Source organism: Delphinapterus leucas, chromosome X (genome assembly GCF_059928025.1).
Source record: "Delphinapterus leucas isolate spDelLeu-1000000601 "Yukka" chromosome X, BTC_Dleu_Yukka2, whole genome shotgun sequence".
Classification (NCBI taxonomy): domain Eukaryota; kingdom Metazoa; phylum Chordata; class Mammalia; order Artiodactyla; family Monodontidae; genus Delphinapterus; species Delphinapterus leucas.
In genome coordinates, this window is record NC_143150.1 from 7,073,666 (window position 1) to 7,096,833 (window position 23,168).

The window sequence follows — 23,168 nt, forward strand, 5'->3', positions numbered from 1 at the left end:
GGAGTGAAAGTGCTGTCTAGAATGGTCTATTTCTGTATCAGTAATTGTTTTGTGCCTTCCTTCCATGGCTCCAGTTTTCAATGGTAGATCAACAAGTGTGGCTACTGCTTGTTACAGATGTGAATCAGATTCCCCCTTTAGGTCATATTTAGTGACCCCCTTTTATCTTCGTATTCCCCTGAGGAGAGCAGTTCCATTCAATTCAGCATACCACAGATTTCTGAATGAATGTACTCTTGTCATTTTGGAAATGCCATTGTCATTTTGAAGCATCTCTCTGGTTTCTGTATCCTGCTACGGGACAAGGGACAAAAGCGATTATGGTGTAAAATGTAATTCATTGTTTCTAAAACTTAAATTGAAAACCAAGGCAGAAACTGTGAAAGAAGAAGACAAAGAAGCAGAATGGTCAGAAATCCTACAGTAAGAGGAAAAAACTGCAAGTCACTTTATTGGAAAAAAATGGAAGATATTTGTTATTGAAGATTTTCAGGCAAATTTTCAACTAGTACCATCATGCACTTACTGAACATGCATTTACATTGACTTAGTTGAGGAAGGAGCCCATTGAAGAACTCTTCCTCCATCTGGTACCTTTCAGGCTCTCCAAGCTGGCATCGCTTCAGAGGAGTGACATGGAAGGGTAGTTAAGGCTCTGGAATCAGCCCTGGATCAGATCCCAGCTCTGCCCCTTACTTGTAATGTGACTCTGAAAAAGTCCTACACCTTTCTAAGCCTCAGGTTTTATATCTGTAAATTGTAGACCATAGAAACTTCTCAGAGTCGTTGTGAAGATTAGAATAGATAATCCATGTAGATGACTTTGCAACTTGTTGATCTATACACTGTACTTACCATTATTATTACACAGACTTTTTGCTTCTGCCTAAACCAGAAAGCTAATTTTTTCCCTCCACGTATCAGTGGGTTTTAAGGGTGGCCACTATCTCTGGCCACATAGTTTCCCATGCTTGGTGGATTTTTCACCATCTTTACCAATCAGGACCTATTTTTAGATCCAGTAACACCCCACAAATTCCTTGATCCTCTTAGCTCTTAAGAATTATGCCCTCATGTGATGCCCCAAATTAATTTTTCCTGGTAGTATTTAGTTAGTACCTAACCGATAGTATCTGTGTCATAAGCAACTATCTTATATTGCTTTCCTAGAACTGTAACTAAATTGTAAGGCCCTTGAGGGCAGGAACTACATCATATTTCATTTTGCAGCCCAGATTCCTAGCATGGTACAAATCCATCCAGATGCTCCATAATGTTTTTAGGTGGTTGCAATTGTGATGTTGGTGAAAGCTAAATTTAGCCTCACAAGTTGCACATTAACCTGTATAGTCACAGTATTTGGGGGGTAATTAGCATGCTTTCAGCAGACCTGGGTTGAATCCAGGATTCTCCACTTCCTATCTTTATGACTTCGGATAACACATTTCACCTCTGTATGTCTCAGTAAGGACTAAATGAGTTAATACGTTTAAAGTACTTAGCAAAATACCCAGAACACAGGAAAGACAGAGCAATTTATTAACAGATAACAATGCCTTGCTATCAATAAGCTAAAAAATATTACAGTTGACCCTTGAACAACACAGGTTTGAACTGTGTGGGTCCACTTATATGAGGATATATTTCAATGGAAAATACTACAGTACTACACAGTTCATAGTTGGTTGATTCCTCGGATGGCAAAGGCCAGATATGGAGGGCCGACAGTAAATTATAAGAGGATTAACTCCTGCGTTGTTCAAGGGTCAACTGTTCTCTTCCTTCTCTATTACTATTATTATTATTAAACTTGCTTTGACCATTTTGATAGCTCCTATTCTGAAAGTATCGTCCATTCTTCAGGCCCCCCGAGCCTTTTTTTTTTTTTTTTTTTTGCGGTACGCGGGCCTCTCACTGTTGTGGCCTCTCCCGTTGCGGAGCACAGGCTCCAGACGCGCAGGCTCAGCGGCCGTGGCTCACGGGCCCAGCCGCTCCACGGCATGTGGGATCTTCCCGGACCGGGACACGAACCCGTGTCCCCTGCATCGGCAGGCGGACTCTCAACCACTGCGCCACCAGGGAAGCCCCGAACCTGACCTTTGACCTCACCAAGGAGTCCTGGGTGCTTAATCTTCCTTTGCCTTAGGGTCTATCCCACATTCCCCTTCACATTTCCCTGTCTACTGAGCCTGGATTCCCAAGTCTAACACTTAACCTACTTTCTTTTTAGGACTCCCAACACTTATCACAAACTTACCCTGCCGACCTTCAGCTCTGGGCCAGGCTCATAATATGACTTCATTCCTTTCTACAAATTTCCAAATAGGGCTGGAGAAGATCACTACCGCACTAATCACGGTCAGCACAAGGACAGTGACAGTTTACTACTGTGGAGGGTATTTGATATGCAGTCTCAGTTGAATTTTTAATGCCACTGGGAAGGTTTTTCTTGATCATTCCCCTATTCAAGGAGCATCTATTTACGCAAACCTTCACCAGTCTCCCCCAATTTTTTCTCAGTACCTGCCCCTTTCACTGGAAGCAGGTGGTTCCAAAGCTAGTGTGGCTACTATCAGAGTCACCTGCGAGAGTTGTAAAACAGATTGCTGGGGCTCATCCTCAGAGTTTCTGATTCAGTAAGCCTGTGGTCGGGCTTGAAGCTTTGGATTTCTAACAAGTTCCCAGGTGTTGCTGGTGCTGCTATATCCCTTCACAAATTCCTCCCCTTGCCTGCTCCCGTCAACTCCCTACCCTATTTTTAGTCTTGTTTCCAAATCCATTAGTTCATTGAAATAACTATGATGGCACTGATTCCTATTTTACTATACCCAATAAATACTTTTGGATCTTCATCTTCTTTAATAGGATTTGACACGTGCTATTCCATTCTTAAAAGTATCATGGTTTCAGTGACACTGTATTTTCCCGAATGTCCCCTGCGGTGGTTTCGTCTACTATTGCTATCACTTACACATTGCTGATTCTCAAATCTATATTTCTGGCCAACTGTTGATTCAGCCTCCCTCTGCTAGGTATCTCACAAATCAAAGAAATTCATCATGGAAAAAAAATATTTAACACTTAAACCTGTTTTATTTTCTCCTGATTGATAGGAATCAAGATCATGACCAGTAAATGGGAACAACACTTTGGCCGCAAAACCCAATGTATTTAAATATGATAATATGTTTGTGCTATATAGAAGATTAATTCATTTGTCCATTCAGCAAAAATTTGTAGTTCTCCAGGTGAACAGTAAGATGAGTGTTTTAAGCAAAGAGAACAATGTGGACAGATGCTTTGGGAAGGAAAGAACCTGGTATGTATGAAGAACAGAAAGGTCTATATGGTTAGAACAGAATTACCTGAGGCTGAAATAACCTGAGGCTGAGGAAGTCAGGGTCCATATCACGTAGGGCCTCCTAAGTCATGTAAGGATTTTTTTTTGACATCTTTACTGGAGTATAATTGCTTTACAATGGTGTGTTAGTTTCTGCTTTATAACAAAGTGAATCAGTTATACATATACATATGTTCCCATATCTCTTCCCTCTTGCGTCTCCCTCCCTCCCACCCTCCCTATCCCACCCCTCCAGGCGGTCACAAAGCACCGAGCTGATCTCCCTGTGCTATGCGGCTGCTTCCCACTAGCTATCTACCTTACGTTTGGTAGTGTATATATGTCCATGCCTCTCTCTCGCTTTGTCACAGCTTACCCTTTCCCCTCCCCATATCCTCAAGTCCGTTCTCTAGTAGGTCTGTGTCTTTATTCCTGTCTTACCCCTAGGCCCTTCATGACATTTTTTTCCTTCACTTCCATATATATGTGTTAGCATGTGGTATTTGTCTCTCTCTTTCTGACTTACTTCACTCTGTATGACAGACTCTAGGTCTATCCACCTCATTACAAATAGTTCAATTTCGTTTCTTTTTATGGCTGAGTAATATTCCATTGTATATATGTGCCACATCTACTTTATCCATTCATCCGATGATGGGCACTTAGGTTGTTTCCATCTCCGGGCTATTGTAAATAGAACTGCAACGAACATTTTGGTACATGACTCTTTTTGAATTACAGTTTTCTCAGGGTATATGCCCAGTAGTGGGATTGCTGGGTCATATGGTAGTTCTATTTGTAGTTTTTTAAGGAACCTCCATGCTGTTCTCCATAGTGGCTGTAACAATTCACATTCTCACCAGCAGTGCAAGAGGGTTCCCTTTTCTCCACACCCTCTCCAGCATTTATTGTTTCTAGATTTTTTGATGATGGCCATTCTGACTGGTGTGAGATGATATCTCATTGTAGTTTTGATTTGCATTTCTCTAATGATTAATGATGTTGAGCATTCTTTCATGTGTTTGTTGGCAGTCTGTATATCTTCTTTGGAGAAATGTCTATTTAGGTCTTCTGCCCATTTTTGGATTGGGTTGTTTCTTTTTTTGTTGTTGAGCTGCATGAGCTGCTTGTAAATTTTGGAAATTAATTCTTTTTCAGTTCCTTCATTTGCAAATATTTTCTCCCATTCTGAGGGTTGTCCTTTGGTCTTGTTTATGGTTTCCTTTGCTGTGCAAAAGCTTTGACGTTTCATTAGGTCCCATTTGTTTATTTTTGTTTTTATTTGTATTTCTCTAGGAGGTGGGTCAAAAAGGATCTTGCTGTGATTTATGTCATAGAGTGTTCTGCCTATGTTTTCCTCTAAGAGTTTGATAGTTTCTGGCCTTACATTTAGGTCTTTAATCCATTTTGGGCTTATTTTTGTGTATGGTGTTAGGGAGTGATCTAATCTCATACTTTTACATGTACCTGTCCAGTTTTCCCAGCACCACTTATTGAAGAGGCTGTCCTTTCTCCACTGTACATTCCTGCCACCTTTATCAAAGATAAGGTGACCATATGTGCGTGGGTTTATCTCTGGGCTTTCTATCCTATTCCATTGATCTATCTTTCTGTTTTTGTGCCAGTAGCATACTGTCTTGATTACTGTAGATTTGTAGTATAGTCTGAAGTCAGGGAGCCTGATTCCTCCAGCTCCGTTTTTCGTTCTCAAGATTGCTTTGGCTATTTGGGGTCTTTTGTGTTTCCATACAAATTGTGAAATGTTTTGTTCTAGTTCTGTGAAAAATGTGAGTCGTAGTTTGATAGGGATTGCATTGAATCTGTAGATTGCTTCGGGTAGTAGAGTCATTTTCACAATATTGATTCTTCCAATCCAAGAACATGGTATATCTATCCATCTATTTGTATCATCTTTAATTTCTTTCATCAGTGTCTTGTCGTTTTCTGCATACAGGTCTTTTGTCTCCTTAGGTAGGTTTATTCCTAGATATATTATTCTTTTTGTTGCAGTGGTAAATGGGAGTGTTTTCTTGATTTCACTTTCAGATTTTTCATCATTAGTGTATAGGAATGCCAGACATTTCTGTGCATTAATTTTGTATCCTGCTACTTTACCAAATTCATTGATTAGCTCTAGTAGTTTTCTGGTAGCATCTTTAGGATTCTCTATGTATAGTATCATATCATCTGCAAACAGTGACAGCTTTACTTCTTCTTTTCCGATTTGGATTCCTTTTATTTCCTTTTTTTCTCTGATTGCTGTGGCTAAAACTTCCAAAACTATGTTGAATAAGAGTGGTGAGAGTGGGCAACCTTGTCTTGTTCCTGATCTTAGTGGAAATGCTTTCAGTTTCTCACCATTAAGGACGATGTTGGCTGTTGGTTTGTCATATATAGCCTTTATTATGTCGAGGAAAGTTCCCTCTATGCCTACTTTCTGGAGGGTTTTTATCATAAATGGGTGTTGAATTTTGTCAAAAGATTTCTGTGCATCTATTGAGAGGACCATATGGTTCTCCTTCAAGTTGTTAATATGGTGTATCACATTGATTGATTTGTGTATATTGAAGAATCCTTGCATTCCTGGGATAGCCTGACTTGGTCATGGTGTATGATCTTTTTAATGTGCTGTTGGATTCTGTTTGCTAGTATTTTGTTGAGGATTTTTGCATCTATGTTCATCAGTGATATTGGCCTGTAGTTTTCTTTCTTTGTGACATCCTTGTCTGGTTTTGGTATCAGGGTGATGGTGGCCTTGTAGAATGAGTTTGGGAGTGTTCCTCCCTCTGCTATATTTTGGAAGAGTTTGAGAAGGATAGGTGTTAGCTCTTCTCTAAATGTTTGATAGAATTCGCCTGTGAAGCCATCTGGTCCTGGGCTTTTGTTTGTTGGAAGATTTTTAATCACAGTTTCAATTTCAGTGCTTGTGATTGGTCTGTTCATAGTTTCTATTTCTTCCTGATTCAGTCTTGGCACATTGTGCATTTCTAAGAATTTGTCCATTACTTCCAGGTTGTCCATTTTATTGGCATAGAGTTGCTTGTAGTAATCTCTCATGACCTTTTGTATTGCTGCAGCGTCAGTTGTTACTTCTCCTTTTTCTTTTCTAATTCTATTGATTTGAGTCTTCTCCCTTTTTTTCTTGATGAATCTGGCTATAATGGTTTATCAATTTTGTTTATCTTCTCAAAGAACCGGCTTTTAGTTTTATTGATATTTGCTATCGTTTCCTTCATTTCTTTTTCAGTTATTTCTGATCTGATCTTTATGATTTGTTTCCTTCTGCTAACTTTGGGGTTTTTTTGTTCTTCTTTCTCTAATTGCTTAAGGTGCAAGGTTAGCTTGTTTATTCGAGATGTTTCCTGTTTCTTAAGGTAGGATTGTATTGCTATAAACTTCCCTCTTAGAACTTCTTTTGCTGCATCCCATAGTCTTTGGGTCATCTGTCTCCATTGTCATTTGTTTCTAGGTATTTTTTGATTTCCTCTTTGATTTCTTCAGTGATCAGTTCGTTATTAAGTAGTGTATTGTTTAGCCTCCATGTGTTTGTATTTTTTACAGATCCTTTCGTGTAATTGATATCTAGTCTCATAGAGTTGTGGTTGGAAAAGATACTTGATACAATTTCAGTTTTCTCAATTTACCAAGGCTTGCTTGGGACCCAAGATATGATCTATCCTGGTGAATGTTCCGTGGGCACGTGAGAAAAATGTGTATTCTGTTGTTTTTGGATGGAATGTCCTATAAATATCAACTAAGTCCATCTTGTTTAATGTATCATTTAAAGCTTGTGTTTCCTTATTTATTTTCATTTTGGATGATCTGTCCATTGGTAAAAGTGGGGTGTTAAAGTCCCCTACTGTGAATGTGTTACTGTCAATCTCCCCTTTTATGGCTGTTAGTGTTTGCCTTATGTATTGAGGTGCTCCTATGTTGGGTGCATAAATATTTACAATTGTTATATCTTCTTCTTGGATCGATCCCTTGATCATTATGTAGTGTCCTTCTTTGTCTCTTTTAATAGTCTTTATTTTAAAGTCTATTTTGTCTGATATGAGAATTGCTACTCCAGCTTTCTTTTGGTTTCCATTTGCATGGAATGTCTTCTTCCATCCCCTCACTTTCAGTCTGTATGTGTCTCTAGGTCTGAAGTGGGTCTCTTGTAGACAGCATATATATGGGTCTCGTTTTTGTATCCATTCAGCCAGTCTTTGTCTTTTGGTGGGAGCATTTAATCCATTTACATTTAAGGTAATTATTGATATGTATGTTCCTATTCCCATTTTCTGAATTGTTTTGGGTTTGTTACTGTAGGTCTTTTCCTTCTCTTGTGTTTCTTGCCTAGAGAAGTTCCTTTAGCATTTGTTGTAAAGCTGGTTTGGTGGTGCTGAACTCTCTCAGCTTTTGCTTGTCTGTAAAGGTTTTAATTTCTCCATCAAATCTGAATGAGATCCTTGCTGGGTAGAGTAATCTTGGTTGTAGGTTTTTCTCCTTCATCACTTTAAATATGTCCTGCCAGTCCCTTCTGGCTTGCAGAGTTTCTGCTGAAAGATCAGCTGTTAACCTTATGGGGATTCCCTTGTGTGTTATTTGTTGTTTTTCCCTTGCTGCTTTTAATATGTTTTCTTTGTATTTAATTTTTGACAGTTTGATTAATATGTGTCTTGGTGTGTTTCTCCCTGGATTTATCCTGTATGGGACTCCCTGTGCTTCCTGGACTTGATTAACTATTTCCTTTCCCATATTAGGGACGTTTTCAACTATAATCTCTTCAAATATTTTCTCAGTCCCTTTCTTTTTCTCTTCTTCTTCTGGAACCCCTATAATTTGAATGTTGGTGCGTTTAATGTTGTCCCGAAGGTCTCTGAGACTGTCCTCAGTTCTTTTCATTCTTTTTTCTTTATTCTGCTCTGCAGTAGTTATTTCCACTAGTTTATCTTCCAGGTCACTTATCCGTTCTTGTGCCTCAGTTATTCTGCTATTGATCCCATCTAGTGTATTTTAAATTTCATTTATTGTGTTGTTTATCATTGCTTGTTTCATCTTTAGTTCTTGTAGTTCCTTGTTAAATGTTCCTTGTATTTTCTCTATTCTATTTCCAAGATTTTGGATCATCTTTACTATCATTATTCTGAATTCTTTTTCAGGTAGACTGCCTATTTCCTCTTCATTTGTTAGGTCTGGTGCGTTTTTTCCTTGGTCCATCTCCTGTGTGTTTCTCTGTCTTCTCATTTTGCTTATCTTACTGTGTTTGGGGTCTCCTTTTCGCAGGCTGCAGGTTCGTAGTTCCCGTTGTTTTTGGTGTCTGGCCCCAGTGGCTAAGGTTGGTTCACTGGGTTGTGTAGGCTTCCTGGTGGAGGGGACTAGTGCCTGTGTACTGGTGGATGAGGCTGGATCTTGTCTTTCTGGTGGGCAGGTCCACGTCTGGTGGTGTGTTTTGGGGTGTCTGTGGCCTTAGTAAGATTTTAGGCAGCCTCTCTGCTAATGGGGGGGGTTGTGTTCCTTTCTTGCTAGCTGTTTGGCATAGGGTGTCCAGCACTGTAGCTTGCTGGTCGTTGAGTGGAGCTGGGTCTTGGCGTTGAGATGGAGATCTCTGGGAGATTTTCGCTGTTTGATATTACGTGGAGCTGGGAGGTCTCTTGTGGACCAGTGTCCTGAAGTTGGCTCTCCCACCTCGGAGGCATAGCACTGACTCCTGGCTGCAGCACCAAGAGCCTTTCATCCACCAGGCTCAGAATAAAAGGGAGAAAAAGTAGAAAGAAAGAAAGAAAGATAGAAAGAAAATAAAAGAAAATAAAATAAAGTAAGATAAAATAAAATAAAGCTATTAAAATAAAAAAATTATTATTAAGAAAATATTTTTTTAAAAAGTAAAAAAGAAAAACAAAAACGGACGGATAGAACCCTAGGAGAAATGGTGGAAGCAAAGCTATACAGACAAAATCTCACACAGAAGCATACACATACACACTCACAAAAAGAGGAAAAGGGAAAAAAATAATAAATCTTACTCTCAAAGTCCACCTCCTCAACTTGGGATGATTTGCTGTCTATTCAGGTATTCCACAGATACAGGGTACATCAAGTTGATTGTGGAGATTTAATTCACTGCTTCTGAGGCTGCTGGGAGAGATTTCCCTTTCTCTTCTTTGTTCGCACAGCTCCCAGGTTTCAGCTTTGGATTTGGCCTCAGCTCTGCGTGTACGTCGCCAGAGGGCGTCTGTTCTTCACTGTCTGGCTCACTCAGGCCGGGGGTGGGGGGGGAGGGGCATGGATGCTGGGCGGGCCTGCGGCGACAGAGGCCGGCATGACGTTGCACCAGCCAGTGGCGCGCCATGAGTTCTCCCGGGGAAGTTGTTCCTGGATCTCAGGACCCTGGCAGTGACGGGCTGCACAGGCTTCCCGGCAGGGAGGTGTGGAGAGTGACCTGTGCTCGCACACAGGCTTCTTCGCGGCGGCGGCAGCCTTAGCGTCTCATGCCCGTCTCTGGGGTCCGCGCTGTTAGCCGCGGCTTGCGCCCGTCTCTGGAGCTCCTTTAAGCAGCGCTCTTAATGCCCTCTCCTCGTGCACCAGGTACGTGGGGGGTTTCTTGCCTTTTGGGAGGTCTGAGGTCTTCTGCCAGCATTCAGTAGGTGTTCTGTAGGAGTTGTTCCACGTGTAGATGTATTTCTGGTGTATCTGTGGGGAGGAAGTTGATCTCCGCGTCTTACTGTTCTGCCATCTTTCAACTCTGGATTTCCCTTGTAAGGATTTTTCATTTGATTCTAAATATAGTACAGTGCCATGGTAATGACGTAATCCAATTTATGTTTTAGATCACTATGATTACATTGTGGAGAATGGATTTTAGGGGAGAAAGAACAGGGAGACCAGTTAGCAGGCCATCAAAATCAGTGAGGGGTGATGTTGTCTTGGACTAGGGTGGTGGCAGTGAAGGCAGAAAATATGGGTGGATTTGGGATATATTTATCTTAGAAGCAGAACTGCAGGATTTTCTTGTGGATTGGATGGGTGGATTTCTTGCTTGATAAATTAGTTGGAGGGTGATATCACTTACTGAGATAGAGAACTTGGAGTATATTTCAGAGCAAAGATCAAGTGATCAGTATTTGACATTCCATTGTCTATGGGTTAAAAACCAAACTGCTTGGCATTGCATTTAATATCTGGTCTACCTTCTTTCCCCTCTTTCCCTTCTCATCTTGTGTTTTGTTTCCTCATATTTCCTCATATCCTTGTATCTTTACTCTTTCGCCATCCCCAAGATCTTAGAAATTTCCAAATATGTAATGCTGTTGTACAGTTCTTTGGCTGACTCCTACTAATTTTGCTCTATGAAGCGTTCCTTGACAATCCTAGGAAGAATCGATGATTTTGTCTTTGTGTCTTCAAAATATTGTGAAGTTCACTTCCATCATAATAAAAACAACACAACAATAATATTGTGTTGGCACTATTTTTATCATCATTTTATGGATGATGAAAGAGAAGATAAGAAAGGCTAAGCAAATTACTCAATATCGCATAACTGGGATGCAACAAACAGATCTGTATGACTGCAAAGCATATGCTTTTAACCACCATGTTCACAATCTGCCACATTATTGTACTTGCCATTCTATATGGCATTCATTTTTTTAATTATTATTTTATTATTATTTAAAAATTTTTGGTAATAGCTTTTTAAAATTTGTTATTGAGGTAATAACATTGGTTTATAACCTTATATGTTCCATGTGCACAACATTATATTTCTACTTCTGTATACATTACAGCATTCTCACCACCAAAAATTTAATTTCCATCCATCAGCATACAGTTGATCCCCTTTACCCATTTCACCCTCCCCCCAGGCCCTTCCCCTCTGGTAACCCCTACTCTGTTCTCTTTATTTGTGTGTTTGTTTTTGTTTGGTTGACTGACTCATTGATTGATTTTTGCTTGTTTTTTATATTCTGCAAATGAATGAATTATACAGTATTTCCCTTTCTCCATCTGAGTTATTTCACTTAGCATAATACCCTCAAGGTCTATCCATGTTGTCACACATGGAAAGATTTCATCATTTTTTATGGGTCAGTAGTATTCCATCGTATATATATATATATATATATATATATATATATATATACCACATATTCTTTATTCATTCATCTGTTGATGGGCACTTAGGTTTCTTCCATATCTTGGCTATTGTAAATAATGCTGCTATGAACATAGGGGTGCATATATCTTTTTTAATTAGTGTTTTTGTTTTCTTTGGATAAATACCCAGGAGTGGAATTACTGGGCCATATGGTAGTTCTAATTTTTTGAGGAACCTCCATACTGTTTTCCATAGTGGCTGCACCAATTAAATTTCTATCAACAGTGCATGAGGGTTCCCTTTTCTCTGCATCCTCACCAACACTTATTTCTTGCCATTTTGATAATAGCCATTGTAACAGGCATTAGGTGATATCTCATTGTGGTTATATTTGCATTTCCCTAATAATTAGTGATGTTGAACATCTTTTCATGGGTATATGGTGCTTATTTTAAGTTGATCTTCTATGGTAGCTGTGCATTCCTTAAAGACAAGACTTACATTTATTAATCTCTGACAGTGACAGACATAATAAAGCAGATGGTCAATAATTGTTGAATAAAGAATTAAAATAATACTAATGTTGCAGACTGTTCGACTTGGAAATTATCTAAAGAGATCACGTACTAAGGCATATGATTAAAGTAGGATTGCATGTAGAATTCTAAGATCGATATTTGTAGTTGAGAAAAAAAAAGTCCAATTTCATCCCCCTGTCTTACAGCTACCTGAACCCATGAGGTACTCCAGTGCGAGACATATATAACCTTTTTGTGCCTTACCTTTCTTTTATGACCCTGGGGTCATATTGTTTTGGGATAACTTCAGAGAACTCAGTGATTATTTATCAGGCAGTATCTCGAAATGTTTTTTCCTCCTGCAGGACATCCCTCTTGTCATTGGAGTGAGACAAAGCTCCAGTCTAAGGCTGACTCAGTGATCAAATCTTTCACAAAGACCTTACAAGTCAAACTTCCTGAGTCCTCTCCCAGTTACATTGGCAACTTATGTAACACAAATGGAGGAGAAAGAAAGCAATTTAAAATACTTTTCAGAATTAAAAATACCTATATTTTATGACCTTGCAGTTCTGCTTCTAGAAATCTATTATCAGTGAATACTTGCATTTGCACACAAATATTGGTGTGCAGAGATATTTGTTACAGCATTGTTATAATGGTGCATATTTTAAAAATAATAGTTATCATGTACTGAGCACTTACTATGAACTAGATGCTATACTAAGAATTAAGTCGTTTGATCCTTGTCATGGCCTTTAATGCTTTCCATCAAATATTTCCTGCTGTCCATCTTTCAGGAACAGAGGTAATTGTTATTTCCTGGTTCACTTCTGGCTGGGTAAGGCCATGGGACTGGTTCTGGACAATGAGTTGGGAGTCAAACTGATGTGTGCTGCTTACTGGCTGGATCATTCAGTTGCCTTTTTTTCTGTTTTTTTTTTCGGTATGCAAGCCTCTCACTGTTGTGGCCTCTCCCATTGCGGAGCACAGGCTCCGGATGCACAGGCTCAGCGGCCATGGCTCACGGGCCTAGCTGCTCTGCGGCATGTGGGATCTTCCCGGACCGGGGCACGAACCCGCGTCCCCTGCATCGGCAGGCGGGCTCTCAACCACTGCGCCACCAGGGAAGCCCCAGTTGCCATTTTGAAATCCTTTCAGAGCTCCCTTTATTTCTGTCATGGCAAAAGGAAAAATTACAGATGGTGGCTTCTCCATTATCTGGAAACCCTGAGTTACTAAGAAGAGCATAGCTCTGCTGTTGACCTGCGATGGGCATAAAGCACGGGCAAGATAGATCGTTACTGTTTTAAGCCATTGAGATTTGGAATGGTTTATTACTGAAACATAACCAAGTCTATCCTAAGAGGGATGTACCATTTTTATCATTGTTTTATAAATGAGCAGTTGAGGCAAAGAGATGTTAAACCATTTTCTTAAGATCACACAGCTACCACTCATAGCTCCATGACCATCAATAGGTGATCTTAGTTTTTACATTAGGTTAAATCTAGACTATTGAATACTATGCATTTGTAAAAAGAATGAGGCACTCTATAGGTATGAACACTAAAAAAGCTCTCCAGAGCATATTGTTCAGTTAGAAAAAGCAGCAGAATTGTAAAGGAAAAGAATTATGTAAACAGCAATTTATGTAATGATCAATTCATGTAAAAATGATATATATGAACAAGTACATATGAAAATACATGTGTGTGTACATGTATGTGTCATGTATCTATTCACACAGGTATGTATATAATAAAGAGACCAAAAATACTGAACCCGTAAAAAATAATGTGACCATTACTTTCTAGATCTGTTCACTCTCAATCCAGAGAACGAACATTCAACGGCACAACAATAAAGTTATCTTTTCTTCTTGAAGGCATTGCCAAGATCACCCTAAACCTGACTTCCAGACTAAAATGTTTGTAACTTTTCCCTTACTTGTAGACTCTTTACATTTCAAATCATCCTTGTTTTTAAAGCTTCCTCGTGATTTGTCTATAAAAACTATGATCACCCAGTGTGGTAGGCAGAATTCTAAAGATGCTGGTCCTCTAAGATACTTGACCCCTTGTTATGGAATTAAACATTAGTCTAGGTGCTGCTGTGAAGCGATTTTGCAGATATAATTAAAGTCCCTAGTCAGTTTACCTTATGTTATGGAGATCACCTGGGTAGGCCTGACCCAATCATGTGAGCCTTTTAAAAGTACCAATATATAGGCTTTAACAGATACAGAGAACAGACTAGTAGTTACCAGTGGGGAGAGGGAAGGAGGGAGTGATAAGGGTAGGGGAGTAAGAGGTACTCACTATTAGGTATAAAATCAGCTACCGTTTACATGCCCCTAGGTTCAGGCTCACAATTGCTGTTTAGTGTATTCATCTCACTGGCAGAGAAAGATAATTTCTCTTAAATTCAAACTATTACCAGAGCCTGGTTAGTTTGTATTTTGCATGGTCCCTGTTGCTCAATTTTATTTTATTATACTGGATATCATTTAAACTCTTAGAATTTCTCTCCAGTTCCTATTCACCAAATGTTGAGAATGAAGGACAGAATTATGTGAATCCAATTATAGTTTTGATTGAGACTGTGAATGAAATATTCTTTGGGGTATATTAGTGTCTAATACTTACATGCTACAAAGGAATCAGAGTCCCTGTCTTCAGAACAGAGGGTCTTAATATTTTGAGGGTTACATATTCCTTCGAGAATATGACAAGAGCTGACTCCAGGTAAAATGAACCTGTCAATATGAACCTGACTCCAGATAAAATGCATGTATGCATATATACCCTTAATTTATTTTTTTAAATTACTTTTAGGGGTATCTAGTTAATATACTGTGGCAGAGACATTTAGTGCTCACCAAATAGCTCATGTGCTTTCCCAGCCTCCTTTGCAGTTAGATTTGGACCATGTGAATAGTTTTCTGCTACTGATTGTGAAGTGACCTATGTCTTTCATTCCTCCATCCCTTGCCCAGAGACCACATGTTCCAGATAAAATAAATACCAGTTGGTGGAAGGCGATCCAGTCTACATCAGGTTTGAGTGAACAAGGGAAAACCTTTTACGGTGTTAAGCCTGAGAAATGTCAGTGATTGTCTGTTGCAACAACTAAAGTTGATTATCCTTTCTAATACAGAACTTCTATTTAAAAATTTTCCCTTCTGATAATTGAGATGATGTCAGTTAAATTCAAGGTTTACCATGTTATACTAGCTTAACTCTGTTAGTATATATGTTTTTGTTTTTCAGTGTTTTCGAGTATGTGTGGTAGTCTCCAAAAATGGCTTCCATCAATTTCTTCCCTACCAATACTTGCATACCACTCCTCACTTCCAAAGTTGGAGTCTGTTTTCCTTTGAATTGAGTGTGGGCTTGCCTTACGACTTACCTTGACTAATAGAGTGCAGTGCACGTGATGATGTACCTGTTCCAGACCTAGCATTTAACCTCATAGGTGGCTGAGGCACTGACGAAAAATACGGTATGGTATATTTCTTTCTCCAGTTGACTTATTTCACTTAGCATGATACCCTCTAGATCTACCCACGTTGTCACAAATGGCAAGCATTCATTTTTTTTATGGCTGACTATATTCCACATCTTCATACATTCATCAATCAATGGATGCTAAGTTTGCTTCCATATCCTGGCTATTGTAAATAATGCTTCAGTGAACATAGTGGTGCATATATCTTTTTTTTTTTTTTGCGGTAGACGGGCCTCTCACTGTTGTGGCCTCTCCCGTTGCGGAGCACAGGCTCCGGACGCGCAGGCTCAGCAGCCATGGCTCACGGGCCCAGCCGCTCCACGGCATGTGGGATCTTCCCGGACCGGGGCACGAACCAGTGTCCCCTGCATTGGCAGGCGGACTCTCAACAACTGCGCCACCAGGGAAGCCCGCATATATCTTTTTTTAAGGGAACCCTTTTGCACTGTTGGTGGGAATGTAAATTGATACAGCCACTATGGAGAACAGTATGGATGTTCCTTAAAAAACGAAAAATAGAACTACCATATGACCCAGCAATCCAACTACTGGGCATATACCCTGATAAAACCATAATTCAAAAAGAGTCATGTACTACAATGTTCATTGCAGCTCTATTTACAATAGCCAGGACATGGAAGCAACCTAAGTGTCCATCGACGGATGGATAAAGAAGATGTGGTGCATATATACAATGGAATATTACTCAGCCATAAAAAGGAACGAAATTGAGTTATTTGTAGTGAGACCTAGAGTCTGTCATACAGAGTGAAGTAAGTCAGAAAGAGAAAAACAAATACCGTATGCTAACACATATATATGGGATCTAAAAAAAAAAAAGTGTTTCTGAGGAACCTAGGGGCAGGACAGGAATAAAGACGCAGATGTAGAGAATGGACTTGAGGACACGGGGAGGGGGAAGGGGTAAGCTGGGAGGAGGTGAGAGAGTAGCATTGACATATATACACTACCAAATGTAAAATGGATGGCTAGTGGGAAGCAGCCGCATCGCACAGGGAGATCGGCTCGGTGCTTTGTGACCACCTAGAGGGGTGGGATAGGGAGGGTGGGAGGGAGATGCAAGAGGGAGGGGATATTGGGATATATGTATACATATAGCTGATTCACTTTGTTATACAGCAGAAACTAACACAACATTGTAAAGCAATTATACTACAACAAAGATGTTAAAAAAAAAAAAGAATCACTGCCTTAGAGGTATCATTTAATTTAAGAACCTTCTCTCGTGGTTGGAAAATGATTGGAAAAATAAATTATTTAAATTAAAAAAAAAGCATATATCTTTTTGAATTAGTGTTTTGTTTTCTTTGGAAAAATACAAAGTGAAATTGCTGAATTATATGGTAATTGTAATTTTAAATTTTTGAGAAACCTCCAGATTGTTTTCCATACTAGCTACACTCACTTACAATAACACCAATAGTGCACAAGGGCTCCCTTTTCTCCACACCCTCACCAACACTTGTTATTTTTTGTCTTTCTGATGGTGGCCATTCTGATAGGTGTGAGGTGGTATCTTGTGGTTTTGATTTGCATTTCCCTGATGATAGTGATGTTGAGCATCTTTTCCTGTGCCTCTTGGTCACTTGTATGTCTTTTTTGGAATACTGTCTATACAGGTCCTCTGACCATTTTCTTTTAATTTTATTGAAGTTTAGTTGATTTACAATATTATATTAGTTTCAGGTGTACAGCCTAGTGAGTCAGTATTTTTATAGATTATACTCTGTTTAGAGTTATTACAAAATAATGGCTATATTTCCCTGTGATATATAATATATCTTTGTTGCTTCTCTATTTTATATATAGTAGTTTGTATCTCTTAATCCCATGCCCCTATCATGCCCCTCCCCCCTTCCCTCTCCCCAGTGGTATCTACTAGTTTGTTTTCTATATCTTTGAGTCAGTTTCTGTTTTGCTATATACATTCATTTGTTTTATTTTTTAGATTCCACATACCAGTGATAACATACGATATTTGTCTTTGTCTAGCTTATTTCACTAAGCATAATACTCTCTAGGTACATCCATGTTGTTGTAAATGGTAGAATTTCATTCTTTTTTATGGTAGAATAATATTCCATTGTATACATAAACCACATTTCTTTATCCATTCATATGTTGAAGGACACTTGGGTTGCTTCCATATCTTGGCTATTGTAAATAGTGTTGCTATGAACATTGGGGTGCATTTATTAGTTTATTAAAAACTAGTGTTTTTGTGTTTTTTGGATATATACCCAGTAGTGGAATTGCTGGATCATATGGTAGCTCTAGTTTTTAGTATTTTGAGGAAACTCCATCTGCTTTTCCATAGTGGCTGCACCAATTTACATTCCTACCGACAGTGTACAAGGGTTCCCTTTTCTCCACATCCTCGCCAACGTTTGCTATTTGTAGACTTTTTGATGATAGTCATTCTGACAGGTGTGAGGAGATATTGTGGTTGTGATTTGCCTTTCTCAAATAGTTATCAATGTTGAGCATCTTTTCATGTGTGTTAGCAATCTATATATTTTCTTTGAAAAAATGTCTATTGTGTTCTGCCTGTTTTTAAAATCTGGTTGTTTATTTTTTTGATACTGGGCTGTGTGAGCTATTTATATATTTTGAATATTAATCCCTTGTCAGTTACATCATTTGCAAATATTTTCCCTCATTCACTAGGTTGTCTCTTCGTTTTGTTGATGGTTTCCTTTTCTGTGCAAAAGCTTTTAAGTTAAATTAGGTCCCATTTGTTTATTTTGCTTTCATTTCTTTTGCCTTAAGAGACAGATCCAAAAAATATTCCTAATGTTTTAAGTTAGAGAGTGTTCTGCCTATGTTCTCACTTAGGAGTTTTGTGGTTTCAGGTCTTATATTTAGGTCTTTAATCCATTTGGAATTTATTTTTGTGTATGGTGTTAGGGAATGTTCTAATTTCATTCTTTTACATATGGCTTTCCAGTTTTCCCAGCACCACTTATTGAAGAGGCTGTCTTTTCTGCACTGTATAGTCTTGCCTCCTTTGTCATAGTTAAGGTGACCATAGGTGCGTGGGTTTATCCCTGGGTTTTCTACCCTGTTCCATTGATCCATAAGTCTGTGTTTGTGCCCGTATCATACTGTTTTGATTATTGTTAGCTTTCTAGTATAGTCTGAAGTCAGAGAGCCTGATTTCTCCAGCTCTGTTTTTCTCTCTCAAGATTGCTTTGGCTATTCAGGGTCTTTTGTGTTTCCATACAAATTTTAGGACTTTTTGTTCTAGATCTGCAAAAAATGCCACTGGTGATTTGATGGGGATTGCATTGAGTCTGTAGATTGCCTGGGATAGTATAGTCATTTTGACAGTATTGATTCTTCCAACCCAAGAACATGGTATATCTTTCCATCTGTTTGTGTCATCTTCGATTTCGTTCATCAGCGTCTTGTAGTTTTCGGAGTACAGGTTTTTGTCTCCTTAGGTAGGTTTATTCCTAGGCATTTTATTCTTTTTGATGCTATGGCAAATGGGATTATTTCCTTAATTTTTCTTTCTGATCTTTCATTGCTAGGGTATAGAAATGCAACAGATTTCTGTGTATCAATTTTGTATCCTGCATCTTTACCAAATTCATTGATGAGCTCTAGTGCAGTAGTTTTCTGATAGCATCTTTAGGATTTTCTATGTATAGTATCATGTCATCTGCAAACAGTGACAGTTTTACTTCTTTTCCAATTTGGATTCCTTTTATTTCTTTTTCTTCTCTGATTGCTGTGGATAGGACTTCCAAAGCTATGTTGAATAAAAGTGGTGAGAGTGGACATCTTTGTCTTGTTCCTGATCTTAGAGGAAATGCTTTCAGCTTTTCACCATTGAGTATGTTAGCTGTGGGTTTGTCATATAAGACCTTTATTATGTTGAGGTAAGTTCCCTCTATGCCCACTTTCTGGAGAGTTTTCATCATAAATGGGTGTTAAATTTTGTCAAAAGCTCTTTCTGCATCTATGGAGATGATGATATGGTTTTTATTCTTTATTAATTTGATGTGTCACACTGATTGATTTGCAGGTATTGAAAAATCCTTGCATCCCTGGGTTAAATTCCACTTGATCATGATGTATGATCCTTTTAATGTGTTGTTGGATTCAGTTTGCTCTTATTTTGTTGAAGATTTTTGTGTCTATGTTCATCAGTGATACTGGCCTGTAATTTTCTTTTTTTGTGATATCTTTGTCTGGTTTTGGTGTCAGGGTGATGGTGACCTCATAGAATGAGTTTGGGAGTGTTCCTTCCTCTGCAGTTTTTTGAAATTGGTTCAGAAGAATAGGTGTTAACTCTTCTCTAAATGTTTGATAGCATTTGCCTGTGAAGACATCTGGTCCTGGACTTTTGTTTGTTGGGAGTTTTTTAATCACAGTTTCAATTTCAGTAGTTGTGATTGGTCAAACACATAGTCATTGACGTTCAAACACATTCTAAAAGATCTTCATTTTTACTCTCCTCCCCCAAATTTTGCGTTTTTGATGTTTTGATACTTACATCCTCATGTTTATCCCTTAACTGTTTATTGTAATTACAGTTGCTTTTACAATTTTTTTCTTTTAATCTTTATACTAGCTTATTTAAGTGGTTGGTCCTCTGCCCTTACTATATATTTTCCTTTCCTAATGGAATTTTTCCCCTTTCTTTAGATTCTTACTTCTTTTTCACTTAGAGAAAACCCTTCAAATGATGTATAGTTTATTTACAGTTTTGTGTTAGTTTCTGGTGGCCAGCAAAGTGATTCACACACACACACATATATACATATATATATTCATGTTCCTTTCCCTGTGCTATACACTAAGACCTTGTTTACCTATGTAATATGTAGTAATGTGTATCTGTTAATCCCAAATCCCTAATTTATCCCTCCCCCCACCCTTTTGCCTTTGGTAATCATAAGTTTGTTTTCTATGTCTGTGAGTCTCTATTTTGTAAATAAGTTCATTTGTATCACTTTTTAAGACTCCACATATAAATGATATATGATATTTGTCTTTTTCTGACTTACTTCACTTACTGTGATAATCTCTAGGTCTCTCCACGGTGCTGCAAATGGCAATATTTCATTCTTTTTTGTGGCTGAGTAATATTCCATTACACACAGTGGTGTATATAAACACCACTGCTTCTTTATCCATTTATATGTTGATGGGCATTTGGGTTGCTTCCATATCTTGGCTATTGTCTTTACTAGTGGGATTTTTCCTTTCTTATAAATTCTTACTTTTTGTTGAAGCCTTTTCTTTTCCACTTAGAGAAGCCCCTTTAACATTTCTTTTAGGGTAGGTTTAGTATTGGTGAACTCTTAGTTCTGTTTGTATGAGAAATTCTTTATCTCTCCTTTGATTCTAAATGAGAGTATTGCTGTGTATAGTATCCTAGGTTGCAGTTTTTTTCCCTTTCAGCACTGTGAATCTTTCGTGCCGCTCCCTTCTGGCTTGCAGAGTTTCTTCAGAGAAATCAGCTGATAATCTTATGGGGGTCCCCTTGTAACTGACTCTTTGTTTTTCTCTTGCTGCCTTTAGGAAATATCTCTTTATCTTTAACTTTTGTCATTTTAATTATGTTATGTCTTCATGTGGGTCTGTTTGAGTTCATCTTATTTGGGACTCTATGTGCTTCCTGTACCTGGATATCTGTTTCCTTCTTCAGGTTTGGGACGTTTTCAGCTATAATTTCCTCAAATACATTTTTGATCACCTTCTCTCTCATCTCCTTCTTGGACCCCTATAATGTGAATGTTGGTATGCTTGATGTTATCCCAAAGATCTCTTAAACTGTTTTCATTTTTTAAATTTGTTTTTCTTTTTGTTGTTCTAAATGGGTGATTTTTACTATTCTATCTTCTAGCTCATTTATGCATTCTTCTGTATTACTTAGTGTGTTATCATTCCTTCTAGTGGGTTTTTTATTTTAGTTATTGGTTTCTTCCTTTCTGGTTGGGTCTCTTCTATATTTTCTAGTACCTTGTTAAAATTCTCACTATGTTCATCTATTCTTCTTCTGAGTCAAGTGAGCATCTTTATGATCATTACCTTGTACTCTTTTTTTTTTTTTTTTTTTTTTTGCTGTACGCGGGCCTCTCACTGTTGTGGTCTCTCCCGTTGCGGAGCACAGACTCCGGACGCGCAGGCTCAGCGGCCATGGCTCACGGGCCCAGCCACTCCACGGCATGAGGGATCTTCCCGGACCGGGGCACGAACCCGTGTCCCCTGCATCGGCAGGCGGACTCTCAACCACTGCGCCACCAGGGAAGCCCTACCTTGTACTCTTTATTGGGTGCATTGCTTATCCATTTCATTTAGTTCTTTTTCTTAGATTTTGTCTCATTCCTTTGTTTGGAATGTATTCCTTTGTCTCCTCATTTTGCCTAATTCTCTTTATATATTCCTGTGTATAAAGTAGGTTGGTTACATCTCCCAATCTTGGAGAAGTGATCTTGTGTAGGAGATGTCCCGTGGGGCCCGGTAGCTTGCTACCTTGTGGCCACCAGAGTTAGATGCTTCAAGGGTGTTCCCTGTGTGGGATGTGTGCGCACTTTGGTTGTGCCTGGCCTGACTGCTATGGGTACACTGGTAGCCAGTGCTGGCCCCTGGTCCAGCTGGCTGTGAAGGCCTATCATGTGCATTTTCTGCAGGCCCACGGGTGGGCATGGTAGGGTTCCTGCACAGCTGACTGTGTGGCACAGCAGTACATGACTGCTGTAGCCCATATAGGCTGGGTAGGCTTCCTGTGTGGCAGCTGTGTGGCCTAGTGGTATGTGACTACTATAGGTCCACTGTTTGGTGGGGTAAGCACCTTGTGCTAATAGGCTAGATGGAGGATTCCAATATGGTGCTTGCCAGTGCTGGTGTCATTGTGGTCGAACAAGATTCGAAAAATGGCCACCACCAGCATCTCAATCCCCCGGGGATTCCCAGATGCCTTTTGCCCCTCGAGGAGGCTCTTTAAGATCAGCAAGTGGGTCTGACCCAGGCACCATTCAAATTCCTGAGCTGAGACTTGGAGCATGTGAGATTTTGTGCATGCCCTTTTAGGCTGGAATGTCTGTTTCCTATAGCCTTCCACCTCTCCTGAGTGTACACATTGCTGGTTTTCAAAGACAGACATTATGGGGGCTCATCTTCCCAGTGCAGGAGCCCCAGGATGGGGAGCCCAATATGGGGCTCAGACCTCTTGCTTTTTGGGGAGGACCTCTACAGTTGTGTGATATCTCTTGCTTTTGGATCATCAACCTAGGGGTGTGGGTCCTGACTAGACTGCTTCTGCACCCCTCCTACCCGTCTTGTTGTAGCTCCCTCTTTATATATTTACTTGTGGAAAACACTTTCTTCTAGTGTTAATGACATTCTTATACATAAGTCCCTAATAAATTGTAATTTTGGTGTGCCTATGGGAGAAAGTGAGTTCAGGATCTTCGTACTCTGTCATCTTGGTCCCCCTTTCTTTGTGCAGAAATTTTAAATATATTCCCATTCATTGATTTCTGCTTATGTTGCTTGTGCTTTTGGTGCCATATCCAGAAAATCATTGCCAAGACCAATGTGAGTGAGCTTACCCTCTAATCCATTTTCAGTTAATTTTTGTGAGTGGTGTAATATTGGTCCAATTTCTCTTTTTTTTTTGCACGTGACTATCCAGTTTTCCTAGTAACATTTATTGAAGACACTATCCTTTCCTCATTGA